The sequence below is a fragment of the Aythya ferina genome (assembly GCF_964211825.1).
Source record: "Aythya ferina genome assembly, chromosome: 7".
Taxonomy (NCBI): domain Eukaryota; kingdom Metazoa; phylum Chordata; class Aves; order Anseriformes; family Anatidae; genus Aythya; species Aythya ferina.
Genome location: NC_140302.1, coordinates 35,465,083 through 35,482,793, shown reverse-complemented (window position 1 = coordinate 35,482,793; position 17,711 = coordinate 35,465,083). Strand labels below are relative to the sequence as shown.

General features: G+C 35.7%; 1 long non-coding RNA gene across 1 annotated transcript; it reads right to left on the bottom strand.

The window, feature by feature from the left end:
* Positions 1-937: 937 nt before the first annotated feature.
* Positions 938-17,017, bottom strand: LOC311440033. Its single transcript, XR_014695174.1, has 5 exons — positions 16,593-17,017; positions 5,879-5,947; positions 3,226-3,405; positions 1,600-1,780; positions 938-1,194 (listed from the first exon to the last, which is right to left on the bottom strand). It is a non-coding gene; the product is annotated as an uncharacterized lncRNA (long non-coding RNA).
* Positions 17,018-17,711: the final 694 nt, after the last annotated feature.

Sequence of the window (17,711 nt, the reverse complement as noted above, 5' to 3'; positions counted from 1 at the left end):
CCCCATTTTTTCTCTCCCATTTTTTTCTGGAAAACACTTTGGAGATCGTTCTCAAGGCCACGTAGCTCCAGTTTAGTAACATTCTCTCTAAGCCATCACTACATGATCTGCTTAGATGCAACACATAGGAACTGAAACCTCGCTAAGATCCCATAAGAGGTACCTAGTTCTGAAGGTAGAACCTTTGACCAGTTCCTGACCGAGCAATGATATTGGATAGTTGTGAAGACTTTGAAATTTTCTGGTCTAATTCTCATTTCAGTGAATATGAAAACACTATGATTTTATTTATGTACTTATTTATTTTTCCTGAGATGCTCTTTGGAGGACAAAATACTTAAAACAAATTTTTAAAAATTATATTTAATTTTCACCCTCATTGAGGACAAATATTTTTGAATGTTTAAAGCAATGTAGTGCATAGATTTTTTAAAAATGATCAAAAACTATATCCTGGACACAAAAAGTACAATACTTCATTTTTGCTACTGCTTTTGAATAAGCACCAAAGTGCACCTCTCTGGAGATGTGTGCTCAATATGTGCTCAGAATCAATTTGTAGTATATTGTAGTGATGGACTGGACTGTAGCAGCTACAGTCTATTGTGTCAAAGTGTATTTTGGGCAGCCTTTAATCTGAAGAGCCACTCGAGTGTTGTGTAACTAGGTACGTTAAACTCATTACATTTTTGATAGAGTATAGTAAGTCCCTATTCACAACAGCCACTTTCAAATTTGTGACTTTTTTTTTTTTTTTTTTAATAATAAAGACCACAGTCTGCATCACTAGCTGACAATATTCAAGACCATTGTATAGATTAAAGTGATTTAAAGTGACAGTGATCCTCTGGAAGGACTCTGTAGCCTGAAAATACTGCGTATGTCACCACGACTTCATTTATGCTTTGCATATCTATTTAAAAAAATAAATACCATATGTAAAAGGGGGTCATTTATATTTAGGTTAACAATTCATTGTGCATTTATACTTGCAAAGGTCAAATATTTACAAATATTAGCAAACAAGAAGCAATACAGTGTGAATGAAAAACTTTTGTTGAAAGAGGGAAATGAGAGAACTTCAGTGACTTGCCCCATCTCCATACTGGCTTCCAAGACAGCAGCTGATGTCTATTTACACTCTTCCTCCTCAGAGCAAGACTGCTTTTTGCCAGGATTCCACTCTGCACAAGTCTTAAAATAAATAAAAAAAAAAAAAAGAAAATGAAATGAAGGATACTTTCACTTGCCCACCCTAACAAAAATACCTCTTTCTGACGAATTTGCCAGAGTTATTATGCCTTTCACAGAACTTACGCTTTTTCTAACTGATCCTTTGCCTGAGGAACACAAATAGATCAGGCTCTGTATGAATACCCATACCCACTGTGACCGTAGCTGATAGTCTTCAACCATTATTGACTTCTAAAAGCAACGCTAGGGAGGGGACACTGCAACTATCATTCAATCCCTTGTTGCCGAAATAAAAACCCAGTAGCAGAAATTCCATTTAGCAGGGATAAAAGATAGAAAGCAGAAACTGTATTAGCAGCACCATTCAGCTGCAGCTCTGGGTTTTCTCTTTCTCTGAACTCTGACCTATTCTGAACTGTAGACAAGGCAACTGGCACTTCCCCGGAGGAAGGAACACATCTCTGCTGAAGAACTTCTCATCCAGGCTTTGACCTGGATGAGCCAGACTTGGAACCAGGCTCTGAGGGTGCCTGGCTTTGTGGTGGAGCTCTCAGCTTTTTCCCAAAAGTAGTCCTGAAAGAAAAACCTGCCGAGAATAAGCAAACTGATGTATTCATATGAGCAAATTACGTGCCCCTTGAACTAGTACACACCCAAACATCACCAGTGTTACTCAGGAAAGCTAGAGATGCTTGTGAAAATGAATTAAGATAAGCTTGGGTCCACTTGAATCAAAGGTCAGGAAAGACTACATGCAATCAAAATATCATAAAGGAGATAAAAATAATCATAAAAGAGGTAATGACAATGACATGAATAGGCTTAGGACATTACAAACTACTAATTTTTCAATGCTTTCTCTCTTTTGCTGGGCACCTCAGAGGAAGCAGGGCCTGAGACACTTTGCAAAAAAACTCTGCATAAAGAGAGGTGAGATGGCAGCACACTTTGTGTTTGTAACAATGATCAAAAAATTACCTAGCAATATGCTTGCAACATACAAAAATCTCAAAAGCAAATTTGTATGTGAACCTAGAGTCTCTGGGTGACAAACAAAGATGGTTTACAGCCAGACAGAAATTTATATGACATATAGCTAGATATACAATATAAAGATATTAGATACAGCTACACTAAGCTCAGAAAAAGATAAGATGGCTACAGAGATTATAAACAATTAAGAATTATTGATACCCCTTTAGAAAATTGATAACCCTTTAAGCCACATGATTAATTTCTTCACCACTTAAGTTCTAAGGAAGGGAGCCCCACCATATGGATGTCCTATGTCTTGGCTCTCTGTTCCTTCTCTCTCCTGAATTCACTCTGGCAAAGATTTAGGTTAAGGTTTCTACAAGTGAAGCACAGGGTATGACATCTGTCTGTAGGTCTGCAACAGGAATTTGGGAAAGAATGACAGGATCAATTGATAGCCCGAGAAATCTGACGCTTTTAGAATCAATACTGTGTGTCTGGAGCTGGGTTATCAAAATGATGTGGCCGGAGTCCTGCCTGAGCCTTCTAGTGGTCCTGGAGCTGATGAGCACAGGAAAGGAGAAATAAAGCAGTGCCAAGGCTTGAGACAGGGAAACGGTGCTTGGCAGCAGTCCTGGACTTGCCTCCTCCCAGGATCAGATCTGCTGGCACTTGTACCAGGAAGTGATGAGCCACAGTTTCTGCTTGTGCAACATTTTCAGGATGGGGATTAAGAAACCATTCTGCAGGCAAGACTTACTAAGGGATGTTATGGAGACCCAGGAAGCAGAGCATTTTAGGTTGAATTAAAAATATATGTGTATATATGCATATACTTATATATACATATATATATGCACATACCACGTTCACAGACTAATTGCAAATTGCATTCTAGCATCTAAGAAAGCATATATTAGTTTATATCAAAGCAATTTTATTAAAAAATAGGTGGTCATGCAACCATCGGAACAGCTCAGGGTTGGAAGGTCTGGTTGGAAAAACCAATGCCTGCTCACCTGGAGAAGAAGAACAAGGGCTCCCAGTGTGTCTTACCTGGTTACTTACTGAAGGACTTTAGTAGCCAAGCCAGCCCACACTTGCACTGGAGTGGTAAGAGCAATGGCTCTCCTCAAAACCCTGAGAGTCCTCTTGGCCATTGGCTTTTACAGACCCCTTGGACAAGTTTCCTGGCCTCAGCTGTACAAAACTTCTGGCCTGGGCTCAGCTGAACCTCTGGGGAAGAAATATCTTTGAGGATATTCTAAAAAAATATACACCGAACCCTTCATCCAACCTGAGAGAGTATATAGGAATACCCAATTTGATTAAGGAAAAAGGCAAAAAGAAACTCTTTGTTGAAGGTAAATTGAGAACTTTTGAGGACAGAAGTTACAAGAAGCCAAAACTTCAATACTCAAAGTTGAACACTGTTCCCCATTTAGGAATGTTATGATTTTCCATCTGAAAAAAAAAAAAAAAAAAAAAAAAGCCTGGATAGCCTGGATATTGCTGATGAAGGGTACGTCTATGTAGACCTTAATATGAAAAAGGGAACACATTTTGTTTGAACATTACAGCCGTTGGCATCTGCTCAGCTGCTTATTAATTTTTAACCATACCTCTCCCTGTGCCACATTCAGCCCGCTTTCGTTTCACTGGAGCCAACGGTGTTACCCCAGGGGTGAGTTTGCCCCACTGCAATGTGCTGCGTGGTGGCCTCTGGTGACCAAATTAGCATCTTTCAGTTTCCAAGAAGGTGAGCAAAAGCCCTTTAAAGCTTAGTAGAAAAAAATAAAAAAATAAAAAAAAAATAACCCTGCCAAATAGTAAAATTTGGCCATCGTTATTGCTGACTGCTTTTCTTTTGAAAAGCAAACTTTGTTGTCAGCTAACTCGGGTTTCCAAAATTAGGTATATTTCTATTTTGAAATCTGTTAAACTACAAAGAATCCTATGGCTTTAAATCTGGGTTGGCACACAGGTATTATTACTGTTATTAATTATTTATGTTCATAACAAAATCTGCCTTACATTTCTGTCACTTTCTTTTCTATCAAAATTCAAGCCAATTTTCTACAGAAGTTGATACAACTTTGGAATTGCCAAACTTGACTTAATGTGTCATAAATAGCATGGAACTAATAAGGCTCAAAGTATCTATAGGACATATGAAATATTCAACAAAAAGATCAGAAATCCTATTTCTAGATGCAGAAACTTCATGATTCTGGTTTTCTGAATATGGGGAACAATTTTTTTTGTTTGTTTTATTTTTGTTTGTTTGTTTGTTTGTTTGAAAACATGTACAGGTGACATGTGCAAGGCAGAATTACATGGGAAGAAACTGTTAGAATTGTGCTGGAACTAATGGACTGACAGGGGCAGCTGGCAGTCTTTATCCCATGATGCTAAATTAACAGGACTAAAACCAAAAAAAAATCTACTATAAAATGGGAGATTATGAGAGAGAAATTAAAGTGCAGGAGATAAAATGTACCTGTTGTTTGTAGGCTGATCCCAGTGAGACAAGGATTTCAGAATAATAGAAAGGAACTATAAATACTTGGCAATTCTTAATCTATTTTAATATTAGTAGCTTGTAAATGCCTGCAACAACAGAGGACTTCTTTGACAAAAGAGAAAGGTGAGAGAGTCTAAGAAGAATCACATTTTACAATTTTGTAAGAAAATTAAAAGTGTTGTAACAAATGCCTCATACACGTTTAATTGTACCGTATTTTCTAAAGCCAAATCTATTGTAAATTCTCTTATACTTGTATCCATATAGTTCATAGTGAATCCTTGAAAAGTTCATCTTCCCATTACAGTCTCTTTTTTAAATATACATCTGGGAAGAAGACAGGTTTTTGTTTGTTTGTTGTTTGGTTTGGTTTTGTTTTGTTTTGTTTTTTCTGTTTGCTTGTTTTAACCTGATGAGTAAGTGCTTCTAGTTGAGGCAGCTATAGGCTCAATTAATTGTAGGAGGAAGTCAGCTTCACATACAATCTATATAAATCACACATTTAAGCATGTGTATTTTTAATAAGTGTTCCTTAAGAGCACATATGAAATAAGATCAGCTCAGTATTTCAAAAGCAAAATTATTCAAGGTTTGATTCTATTTCTGCTTAGACTCAGCATCTGCTTCGCTGGGCAATGGGTGTCTCTTGACATCAAGTACACGTGAAGCTAAGGGAAAAATGTCAGGAGAACGGTAATAAAATCTAAAGAAATAGTTCCAAAGTAATGTTTCTTTCTGCATATGTTTCTGTATCACTTCAACAATACCTCAAACAAATCAGAAAGCTTGTTTGAGTTTTTTCACTTCTAAGTCTTTGATTTTATTACTTCTGTAACTTTGGGCTTTGATTTTAATTGTTTGATTTTATGAGTAGTTTATAAAAGGACAGCTTTCATGTATGCTTATTGTATATTCAAAAATAATTAAACTGCTAATGGTCAGTTATTTACAAAATCACTTGCAGGAGACAATATAAATCAACTGCTGATGCCAGAAAATAACCTGAAGCAGGAAAAAGATGGGTCTTGGTACATGAAGGTTACTAGAAAGATTAGTCTAGGAACAGCAGTTTAAGTAATCTAATGTTATACTTTTCAAGATTTTTCCCTAGGAAAAGAACAAGACCTATTTCTTTTACTTCTCATTTACATTTTCAGCTTTCCTCATAGACAAATATTTACTTACCTGTCTTAACATGATTTCTTTTCATTCTCAAAAGGCGTTTATGTAAACCATTCAAATGAATTCATGCCTCTGTATAAAAATAAAATAAATGTTTCAATTCTGGGCAACCAGTTAAGCTCCAAACCAGAGCCGTGCCAGGTGCTGGGCATTCAATTGTCACTGACTTTGTTGGGTAGTAAAGGTGTCCAGAACCTTGCTGGTTCAGCCACAAATCTTTTGTCTGCATAGTAAAGCACCTATTAATTAAGTACATGACAGTTCATAATTCTACTTTAGAGAATTGGGAAAACAGAATTGTTTGTACTGATAACATGCAAAACCACTTCTTTATCAGCTGTTTTCTACCGTTACTATACCTTTTGCAAACAGCAATGCATTGATATTTGGTCATGAGTAATAATTCCGTTGCCCTGCTGCCAGAGTACATTACACACTCAAATACACGTTGTGAGTAGGCATTAGAAAATAAACTTCCCTCTTGCATTCTTCAGCTTTGCATGCTAATTGTCACGCTCCTACAGCTGAGAAATTACATCAGCCATCGCAGTGCTGGAAACGCTCTTCCATGCTGTTTTGCCAGTACACTTCAGTCCTGCCCTTCTGCATCCCTGTTATTCCAGCCTTTGCCCTCTCTTGAGCAGACGCTGCCAATTGTGTTAAATTGGGTAGTGGTTTTGGAATTGAACAAATTGGGACTAGAAAAAGACCCCAAGCTCATTTTCAATTTTGTTCTGAGCTCCTATTTGAACTCAAGTAGTTAGGAAAGCAATAAATAGGCCAGGGCCATAGGGGAACAGCACTTGATGTACATTTGGGTCAGGGGCTACCACTAGGATTTCTTTAGAAATCCAGATGATATTATATTAAAAAAAAAAAAAAATCAAACCACAAAAAAGTTTTGTATGGAATATTTTGGCTAGTTACAGACACACTACTTCCATAGATACTACAATAACAGCAAAACCTCAAACGAGGTAAGAATAATATTTAGAACAAAGTTTATTTTACCCAGTTATTTACACATAGTAAAGTTAGCTTCCCAGATGTCTCATCTTCCATTTTAAAATTGTTATTCTACACTATTTACAAATAATTACTATGAAAAGAGAATAATTGTGGAGACCTTATGTTTAAATCTGTTTTTAATAAAATCCGTAGTTTAGTCTGTAATAAATCAATAACAGCTTAATAGCTATTATTATTATATACTTACAAAATAATAGTAGTTTACTACTATTATATAGTAAGCTATAATAATAGCTTACTATTATTATATACTACTATTATATAATTATTATACTATATACTATAGTATATACTATACTATTATTATATATATTATTATGTATATATTATATATATACTTTAAACTGCATTCATGATTATATTATCCAAGTTTCTTATAGCTGTATAATTATGCAAGCACACAGATCTGTCTGCACTTTTTTTTGTTCTTCACCTGTTTTTTTTTACGTGATTAAAAAGGAACATGGTGATGGAAAATTGGCTGTTTATTTTTAATAGAGACTTTATTATACTTGTTTAGAGTTTGGTGGGCTGTTTAGCTCAAGCTTGCTATACTTTTCTGATGCAGAGCCTGTTAAGGATTCACATTAGAATGGGCAAGCTTGAAAAAAAGATATTTGTGCTTAGAGTGGAAGGTGATTAAGTTCACAAGGCAAACACTCCCTGGACACTGGACACACAGTGAAGTGTTTAGCTCACAGGGTGGCAATGTAGTGGATTTGCCCCCACAGAAATTTCCTCATGAGATTTTCATAAACAGAATTAAAAACATAACTTTAATATCTTCAGCTGAAATTTTTGGAGCATCAAGATCAAGACTCTTAGACAATCGCAGACATATCCAGGTTATCACATGGGACAATGTGCTACATGAACTGATGCTATGCATTCTAGATGTGGGGTGATCCAAAGAATGGGATTTCTGTTTTAATTGTATCTTTGCAGAGATATTATAATCTCATTATTTTAGAGGGCTCTACTTGCTTCTTTTTAAGGCACTTTTAAGGATATGCATAATTAATAGTACATGAATTCTTTTATGTTCATTATTGTCATGACTTTTGAAGTAATGAAGGGGATATTTTACTATTCATACAAATAGTTTTGATTAATGCAAACAAGCAATTGTTGTTCACCTCTCATTCCTTCAGATTTGGACAATGTTTATTAATGCTAATTTCTGAGTGAAAGAAAACATTGAAATAGTTCTTTTAATTGAATGTATTATTCAAATAAATGACCAAAGAATACAAAAATATATATTTGTATATTTTGTATATATATACATACACACACCATGAAACACCCATCTTTGCTGGTATGGAGATAATGCCCTTTAGGGACACTCTGGTATGTTTCACTAACCCTAAATTTACTTCCAGGAAGAATAAAATCCACAAAAATCTTCAAATTGTTTACAAAATTGTCAGAGTGGTATGAATAGTAATTGGAGGCATTTATTCTCATTTTCTTTGAGATCCAGTTTCTATCACTTTAGCAGTCAGAAGTTTGCAGCCCTTTAAGTGATACAGAATACGTTAATTGAATTAGAAATAAATTAGAAAAACAGTCCAGGAAACAGAAGTGACAAAGCTTAGATCTATACTTTTGAACAGTCCAAGAGCAGAGTGGTTTGTTTAAAAAATGTAACTTTTACCAATGATATGATACATGCTGGATTACACAAAGGTTTCCACTTTGGTACAAAGGAATAACATTTTCTGAAGAAAGTGATAGCGTACATAAGCAAAATGCTCCAGTCAATTCACACCACTAACCATAAATATCTGAATAAATCCCATGACCCTTGAAATAAATCTAAGTTGTCTGTTGAGGAATTGACTAAACTTTCTTCAAAACGGGACACAGATTTAGAACAGCCTGATAGTATCTGTCTCAACATTATTTGTTGGTATCCTAAAAAGACAAAAGAGATTCTGAAAAAAATGAAGACCTCTTGTTTATACAGTGCCAACTCCTGAGGCAGGTTGCTACGTTGATTTTAGACCTGTGTACAATCCTTTTATCTACATAGAAATGATATTCATTACTTTAAATGCAGAAGAGCACTAGGTTATAACATCCAGAATGTCTACTTACTGAAAGACTTTTCATTCATGCTTATCACAGGGAAACAAGACTTAGCCATAAAGTTGTTAAGTTACTTTTTGGTAAGAAGAACATCTAAACAGAAATATTTAACCTGGTTCTGGGTAGGTCCTGAATGACATGCAGATGTAAAAGAAAGCATTTAGTGAGTATGGAAATATCTCACTACTTGGTAATTTGTTTTTATACGTTAACTTCAGGTTTATTTGAACTGACTTCCACCAGCCGTACAGACCACCACAGCCCTCTCATAATCTTGTCTTCAGCTAAGGTGAGAAAACTGGAGACTGGGGTAGGACAGACATCAAAAGTGAATCCGATCTACAACAGCTCTAGCGCTGGTTTCATGCTTTGCCACGATGGTGAATGAGGTAAGGAAACCCTTCCCTGTGTGTGATAACACCTGGCAAGGCCAACAAAGTTGCCGTTCCAACTTGCAAGAAGTTTTGGCCAGGACTGGTAGCCAGCACACTGCACACTCTGCACGATGCAGAGGTGGCACAGAAGTACCAAAACCTTAACCCCCAGCCCCCAGGTTGATAACTTCTTCCTAGTAATGACCAGAAAGCAGCATGGCAGTAGAGAAACACCTGTAATGAGATCTGCTGTATAAGTAATTTGTAATAAATAAAATAAAATAAAATAAAATAAAATAAAATAAAATAAAATAAAATAAAATAAAAGTTATGGAAATAAAGTTACTGGTTAAAGCAGAAATAGTTTGGGAGATCACACCTTCAGACAATTAAGAGCAAACAGGGTGCATTAAACATTTTAGAAAAGTACTCTTCCAGATCTAATAAAAGTACAGAAACTTTTGGAGGAGAAAAGGAGAAATGATGACTTTTCTAAGTCTTCCTACAGCTGTTTTCCATTCTTCTGCATAGGGAATAAACAAACCTCTTCATTTTCACTTAATCATCTTTTTATGCTTTAACTTAAGCTTCAGTGTCAGCCAGTTAAAAAAAAATGACAAAAATTCATAGCTGCTAATCAATCTATCTTTTTTGAACATGGACACTTATTTCATTTATTTGTTTGAAACTAATTTACTTGAAATCAGGTTATGTGACTGTAAACACTAAAACTGCATCTGTAACTGGCCTGTTCTCAATGCAGTTGAGTGACTGATGCCACGTCAGAATTCAAATGAATTAAATGATTTCAGTTTAACAAATCATTGCCCAGAGTACCTACATGTAAATATTGTACAGCTGGTTACTCACTTTAATCTCTCAGTGACTTAGATAGAATTAGCTCTTATTATATCTCGAACTTGATGTTTAAACTGATTTCTAGTAAGGGCTATGTGGTCCTGAGCCAGCATAATATACATGTATTTTGCACATTGAAAAAGTCTTTCTGTCTTCATTCCCTGAGGCAAGTGTATTTCCTCTTTCCTTCCTGCTTTTCACAAGGGAACTGGTCTTTTCAAAATATTAAAAAAAAAAAAAAAAAAAAAAAAAAAAGAAAAGAAAGAAAAGAAAAAAAAAAAATCAACCTGGAAAAGGCTATCACTTTCCGAGATATTAAAAAGTTCTTAGCATGTGTAGTCTAATGACTTCTCTTAATTACCAGATCGGCTCTGTCAGATCTGATCATTGCTCTGTGTACATGTACAGGTATGAGAACATGAAAAGGCAGGGAGCAAACTAATAAACACCAACCCCACAACCATATATTTCAGGCTCAGAATTTCAGAATTTAGCACGAGCCAGGATTTGAGGCAAGGCGGGGGTATGCTCTGCTAAGGTAACAAAGCAGCTCGAGCTATTTTTTTACACAACAGCAACATTTAACTTGGCGTTTTAAAGGATGATACTCACAAATACGGTTAAGTCATGTATTCAATTCTGCCCAACTACTGGTGTGAAATTTTAATCAAAAAACTAGAGAGCTCATTCAAAAAAGAAATTAGTGAAAAAACTTTGGTCGTCTCTCATCAGTGAAAACTGATTTAGTTATGCAAATTACTGCTATGAATATTAAACCACTGATGAAAGGTTTTTAATGAAGGGATCTTTTGTTTTGGAAATGCAAGGGTATATGCTTTAATTTCTTGCTAATTTACTGTTCTTTGATAATGTTCGCATTTTCCCCAAAGTGACTTCACTGATGGGTTTAATACTGTGAATAGAACTACAGGCCAACAATACTGGTTTTGACAAGCCTTCCCCTGTGTAACTATAGATCATGATTTGCAGCCCCTTATGCACAATTCTATTAGGGTGAATTTTGTCTACAGGGCTTTCCATGAAATGAATTCTCATTTTAATGTTAGCCTCCTGCAGTTTTTAATTTTTAATCTGTAATATGAAATTGCAAATTTTACAAACATCATTTGAAAAAGCCACTAGGACAGAACCGAATGCCAAAGTTTACATATTGCCTAATTAGACTGTTATGAGAAGCAGCTTATCAATGTCAAGCCAAAGATCATCAAAAAATCCAATTACTAATTTGAAAAACACATATATTTATAGGTTCATTTTGTTTAATTTGCATCCGATTAGCTTAATAATTGTTTAAAAATTGTATTAAGGTTAATAATTTTGGTTCCGTTCTCAACACACCTGGGCTGTGAAAGCAGTTTAGCAAATTAGTCCGCTACCCTACCCGAAAGAAAGCTCAATTGCAATCTTTTCCATCATAAAGCCCAGAGAATTCATTACTCAGATGACAAGGCAATTTTAGGTATGAAAAGACATTAGATCCACTTACTGGCTGTCTCTTTTCACAGCTGTATTACCGGCCAAGTGCTAAGAAAGAGAGAGCTCGTTCTGTGGGGGCACTTTGAACCTTTTCAAGGCAGGCACCTTGACCTGCAGCACGGTGCCTTGTGCAGGACAGCTGAGATCTGCTTTGCTAGCCTAGGACAGCACAGGAGGATTTGGACCCTTAAAAGTTGGAAATAAAAGTGGCCACGCAGCTTGTGGCACTAAGGGTTTTGTTTGCTTTTTCCAAACTGTAAGGGAAACTTTAAAAGCACGCATTTATAATTACAGCAGTGAATAGGTCTGTGAAATAGACGCCCCCCTCAACGTTACTTAATGACTTTAATTCATGTGAAAGGTTCACCCCACTGCCATTCCTCCCTCATTCTGTCCTCCCAGTGAGGCCAGTAGTGTCCCGAGAGCACACAGAAGTGTGTCCAAAGGGAATTGCTGAGTCTGGAGGCACAAGGTGCCTACGGAGCCAGGTCGAGAGCTGGGCTGGGATGAGCTCCATCAGGCAGCTGGACCAGGCCCATTTCCACTGCGGTGGACGAGCAGCCTTTGCCCTGAAACTCAAAAGTCAAACTCTGTCGCTGACTTCCCTTATTAAAATGGGAGCGTGGTTGAGAGGGGCCATCTCTTGCCTGGGGATGCCAGTCTTTCCCTGTAGTTAATGGAAAGAAGGAGGCTTCTCTAGAGGGCGAAGGCGAGCTGAAACCTCAGCTGGAGTGCCCTGGAGGTACTGCTGTGTCTCCACTGACTACACAGGGATCTTGGGAGGCAGGTCTCCGGGTGATCAAATTAGTCTTTGTGTCTGCCTCATTCCCTAATTGTCATTAGATATACCAACTAGTGAACAATGTGCAGCATAACAAAGGAGGCACACATATAAAAAGGAACAGAATTAGCCTGCGCTAATTGGTGGGCCTGACTTTGCTGATGGGAACCAGGCAGTTAAGAGGAAGGCTATGAAGTAATTCACTAACTCTAAAATACACCTCAGAACACAGTAGTAAAATGATTTTATCTTGGTAATTTGACAGACTAGAACAGCAACAGATGAAAGTTTTTCATTTGTTTGTTTGTTTTAACCTGGCCCAGCTACCAGGTCAGACTGCTAGAAGTCTCGGCTGTAGCTGTAAATTTAGTTGAAGGCTTTGACTTGAAACTTGTTCTCAGTGGGTCCGATTAAAGTGAATTTGGCCCTCGTTTTACATGTGATTTCTGACAAAATGATCTGTCTTCCCTCCTACAGGGTGTTATTATTGCCCTTTATTTAAAAATAGGTCATTTGGAGCTTTATGTACATATGCAAAATATTAAGTACAAAATTCACACAACTTCCACAGTTGGTTAGCTTGCAGAATATTTCTCTCAAACAAAACCAAGGATTTAAAACTTTGCCTTAGTAAATGTGCTTTTAGCTTGTTAAGAAAAGCCCAATCTTTAAATATAATTTAAAGCTCTAATTAGTTGATTTTAGGCAAATTTTTTGACATTTTAATGGCAAGGATACCTGGATTTTTTTCTGGTATTCATGAAGATATTTGATAAAAAGGTAGATGCAACTCTGTCTGAATATAGCAAAAAACAAGTTCATGGGATCTTTTCTAAGCCATACAGTAGCCATTTAGATTTTCTTATATGCTTTCATAGCTATCCAGGAGCCTGGTAAAGGCTCTTAATTGCAGAACGTCCCAGTTTCTATTCCACTAGCACTTCTTTAACTATGTCTTTTCCTCCAAAATACAATCCTGTCACTGAGGAAATGAAATATGAAAGTTAATATTTAACTTTTTTTCCCTTTTTAGAAAAACAAACAACAAACAAACAAAAAACGTTTAGATATACTCTTCAGATAGCTGCAAGTCTGAGCAATTCTCTCATCTCCCACTCTCAATGGCAAAAGATGCATTTCTAGAAACGGCACGCAAGCTTTATGGTTAATAAAATAGTTTATTGCGCCATTATTGTTAAGAAGTTTTTCTTGCAATGGAAAAGCATTCAGGTACACACTAAAACAACACCAATCCCACAAAATATTGTGTCTGTTCAAGCATTCAAACTTGATTAAACTTCTCTTTCAAAGTACTGCTGCATCACAGTTCAGTGAGCCCAAATCTCTCCTAATGCTCGGACACTTGTGATAAAGGATTTGTGTCAGGAACGTGTTTTAAAATGCTGTTCTGAAGTCGGAATAGTTCTAGACAGAGATATTCAACTACCTGCTAGGGATAGTTGCTCAAATTAAGCATAAGAAGGTACTTGTATCTACCCTGAGTACCATAAAAAGCTATCAGATGACCCAATATAACTGACAGTTAAAATTCTACTTCTACTTCTATATCACCTTCTTCCAGTGTATTGCCTCCCCAAATTTGAGCCTTTCAAATGCACATACAAGCGCAAGTCACAAGCCTCAGAATATTCACTAACTGATTTTTGGAGATGCAAGTAACCCCAAAGGCTTTTTTTTCTTTTTTTTTTTTTTTTTAAAGGAGGGTGCAAGTTCCACCTATTTCAGTTTTATTTTGTTTGTTTGTTTTCTTTTGTTTTTCTTCCTCCCCTGAGGACAAACCATAAATTATATCCTAAAGAAGCAAGAAAGGAAGCTGAAATAAGAATCTATGGAGACAACATCCTCAAAGATCATCAATTACCTGATATCTTTTAATCTTTGAGAATTGGCTCCATCAGATCTCAGCCTTTGGGAAATTATCGAACCTGATAGTGTTTACAACTCAGCATCAAGGTTAACAACTACAATCACACTGTTCTCTCAAAATAGCATTGCACCTTAGTGTCAAGTCAGGAGAGGAATGCCACGGAAAGATACAAATTAAAAGATGGAAAATTCAAACCAATACAGGTTTTCTTGTAATTAAGCAGCTGATCTTGTTATCAAGAAACTTTTTTGAGCTATGAACTCACAATAGACAGAAAGGATATTGGATATGAAAGAGAAAGTCAAGAGTAAATGACATATCTATATATAAACTATACCATTGATTACAATACAGGTTTGAAATATTAAAATCTAATGTCAGGATTTTTTTTTATTTTTTTTTTGGAAGACTTTTAAACTCTCAATGACAATCAGGTTGCTTTTTCAACCTTATTTATGCAATGAAAGTAGAAAGTCCTTATATTTTTAAGAACTGTGGAGATAAGTTTTTGGTATAGGTTTACAGTTTACACTGCCCAGAGTGAACCAATGTAGGCCAGTGATGACCAACAGCACAGCAGCCAAAATGTCATTAAATGCTGTTCACACTAACACTCCAAGAAAAATAGGACAAAGTCTCCTGCTGAAATGTTATGAAGTCAGATGTCTCTATTGAAAATAAAGCCTAAAATACTTATTTCTTCTTTAGTACTGGTTCAAGATTGCTTAGAAAATATGAATACCGAGTTACCTAAACGCTCAGCCTTACAGCAAATATTTTAGTTAGCCATTTTAATAAAGTGTGACCAGGCTCTTAAACAAAAATAGAATAATAAAAAATAATAATAAAATGGACTGCATATTTACTATCTTACTGTATCCATGTAAAATGTTATTTAAAATTTTATTTAAAAGCCTTTCTAGAGAGTATATATTATACCATTACTGGAAATTATATTATCTTTCCATACTTGCAGGTATTTATGGAATGTTCTTGTTTCTTTTGGACAGATAAAATATATATATGTTTTTGCCTTTCAAAATATAATTTTCAAATATATTGAACCAAAAAAAAGTCTGATGCACTGTCAGGCACCTCAATTTCTTCTACGTCTCCCTAGTTTGGTATAAAGGAAACAGTCTGCTGATGAAAAGAAAGGCAGCTATGATATTCTTTCTTATTTTTATTTTACCTGGCCATGGATATTCACCACCACTCTTCACCAACATTATTTAGTACTCATTCTCTACTGTTCTACTGTCTAAATCTCTCTCTCCTCCTTAAAATATATTCATAAATATAAAAATATATAGGCACATACAGAGAAAACTATGAATCCAAATAAAGTCATGAGTAACTGTAAGCATATTTTTATGAATCCCTGAAAGCTACATTAACTATAAACAAACAAAAAAAAATCAGAATTAAAGTCAACTTTATTTTACTCACTATTGTCAAACAAAAACTTTCTAGGGCAAGGCATTAAAAGCAGTAAGGCATATATAGAAACTTAATTACATTCTTTCAAAATCCATAATCAAAACATCCTAGTTCAATGGACACGTAGCACATTATGTGGGGGACAAAAGTTTTACTGCAGATAAAGACATTATGGCGACATCTGCCTGGCACTTTAATACCTCTTTATATTAAAAATTACATACACTTCCAATGCTAAGGATCAGCTGTTTCTCCACCTTATGTTTTCAGTTTATGCCTCATGAAAAATACAGAAATATTTCTTTAAGTGAAAGCAAAACAGTGTTTGGAAATAAATAAATAAATAAATAAAGTCTTTGCCATGATCACTTATAGTTCATACCTGGGGACAGAAAAGGACACTGTAAAGTCACATCCCAAAGGTAAATAAATCAAAATAGTGATTGAGTTATAAATATCTCCACATAGGATATTTTACAATTTATATTGAAAATGAGCATTACAGCATTTCTGAGTTTCTCTTAAATTATTTTTGTGTCACTTTCTTTCAGAAGTTCTGCATAGGTACCCTTGTTTTTCCCTTGAATATTTACCTAGCATAAGACTCAGAATATTTTAGCTTGAGACTCAGACCATTTTAGAAGATATTTTAGTGTAATAAAAGAATTGCAATTTGCATTCTTTAAGGACACCACCACCTTTCAGGGTTCATTTTCCCAAGGAGTTTCATTAGAAAAGAAGGAATTGCAAATGCTTTACCTGATTCCTGCGCCTGCCCAGCTGATTTCACCTTTTGTAGGCATAACCAAAAGAGGGTCATTCAGAAAAAAATCAAAAAGCCTACCAGAAACACATTAAATGAAGCAGAATAAAATAGAAGTAGGGCAGTTTGGGAATTATTGTCAGCTGTGTTGCAGCTCTGAAGGGCTCTTTCAAGCTAGGCATTCAATTTAGGCAAAAATATCTGGCTTCTTGTAGAGTCTATAACCTAAAGGGTATTGATTTGGCAGTATCAAAGTCAGTGAAGATTCCTGAGCCGAGTGTCGGTGTACACTCAGGAGATGACCAATGACACAAGACATGGGATGACAACCACACATTCATATTTGCCATCAAAATGTTTGAGAAAAGAGTTAACTTGAGACTCCTAGCTATACTTGAGAACAAATTGCAAGATATTTATGCGTACTACGTTACAGAAAATAATCCTATGACTTACATTTTTCCTTGTGAGGTTGTGAGTCTCACGAGATGAAGGTTGACCACCTTCTGTCCCCCTGAACTACTGTAAAGGTACAGATCTGGTCGACAAGCCTAGGGATGGATACCATTTTTTCTTTACTCATGTTTAGCTTGTACTAAATAGTAATATAAAAGTAGAAAATAAATTAATTCACTGCCACAGAGATATTAAATGTATATCAAGTATTAATTATGTGTTTAGTATGTTCAGAAATTGGTAACTCAGCTCTGAAAAATATATATAAGTGTATAACTTTGATAACTTTATATGCATACTTCACATATACATAGAAAGTCACAAACTAGGAGCAAACAAAAAATGAGATATCAGACAAAATCACTGGAGAAAAAATATATATATTAATTAGTATCAGAAAATATGCCTATGTTCAGCTGTATTTCTCAATAAGGTTATAACGTTTGCATGTGTATGGTTCAGTAGAGATTGTTCTCTTTGTAGGTGTGTTGGTAGGACTTTGCTTTTCTCTGAGATTCTACTACTAAAGTAGGTTATTTTTTCCTATTCTGTGTTAAACAGACGCATAATTTACTTCAAACCACTGTTACCATTGCTCCCCAAAATGATGTGCATAGGCTGCTGATCTTTAAAACTTGTTAAAATACATATATATACAT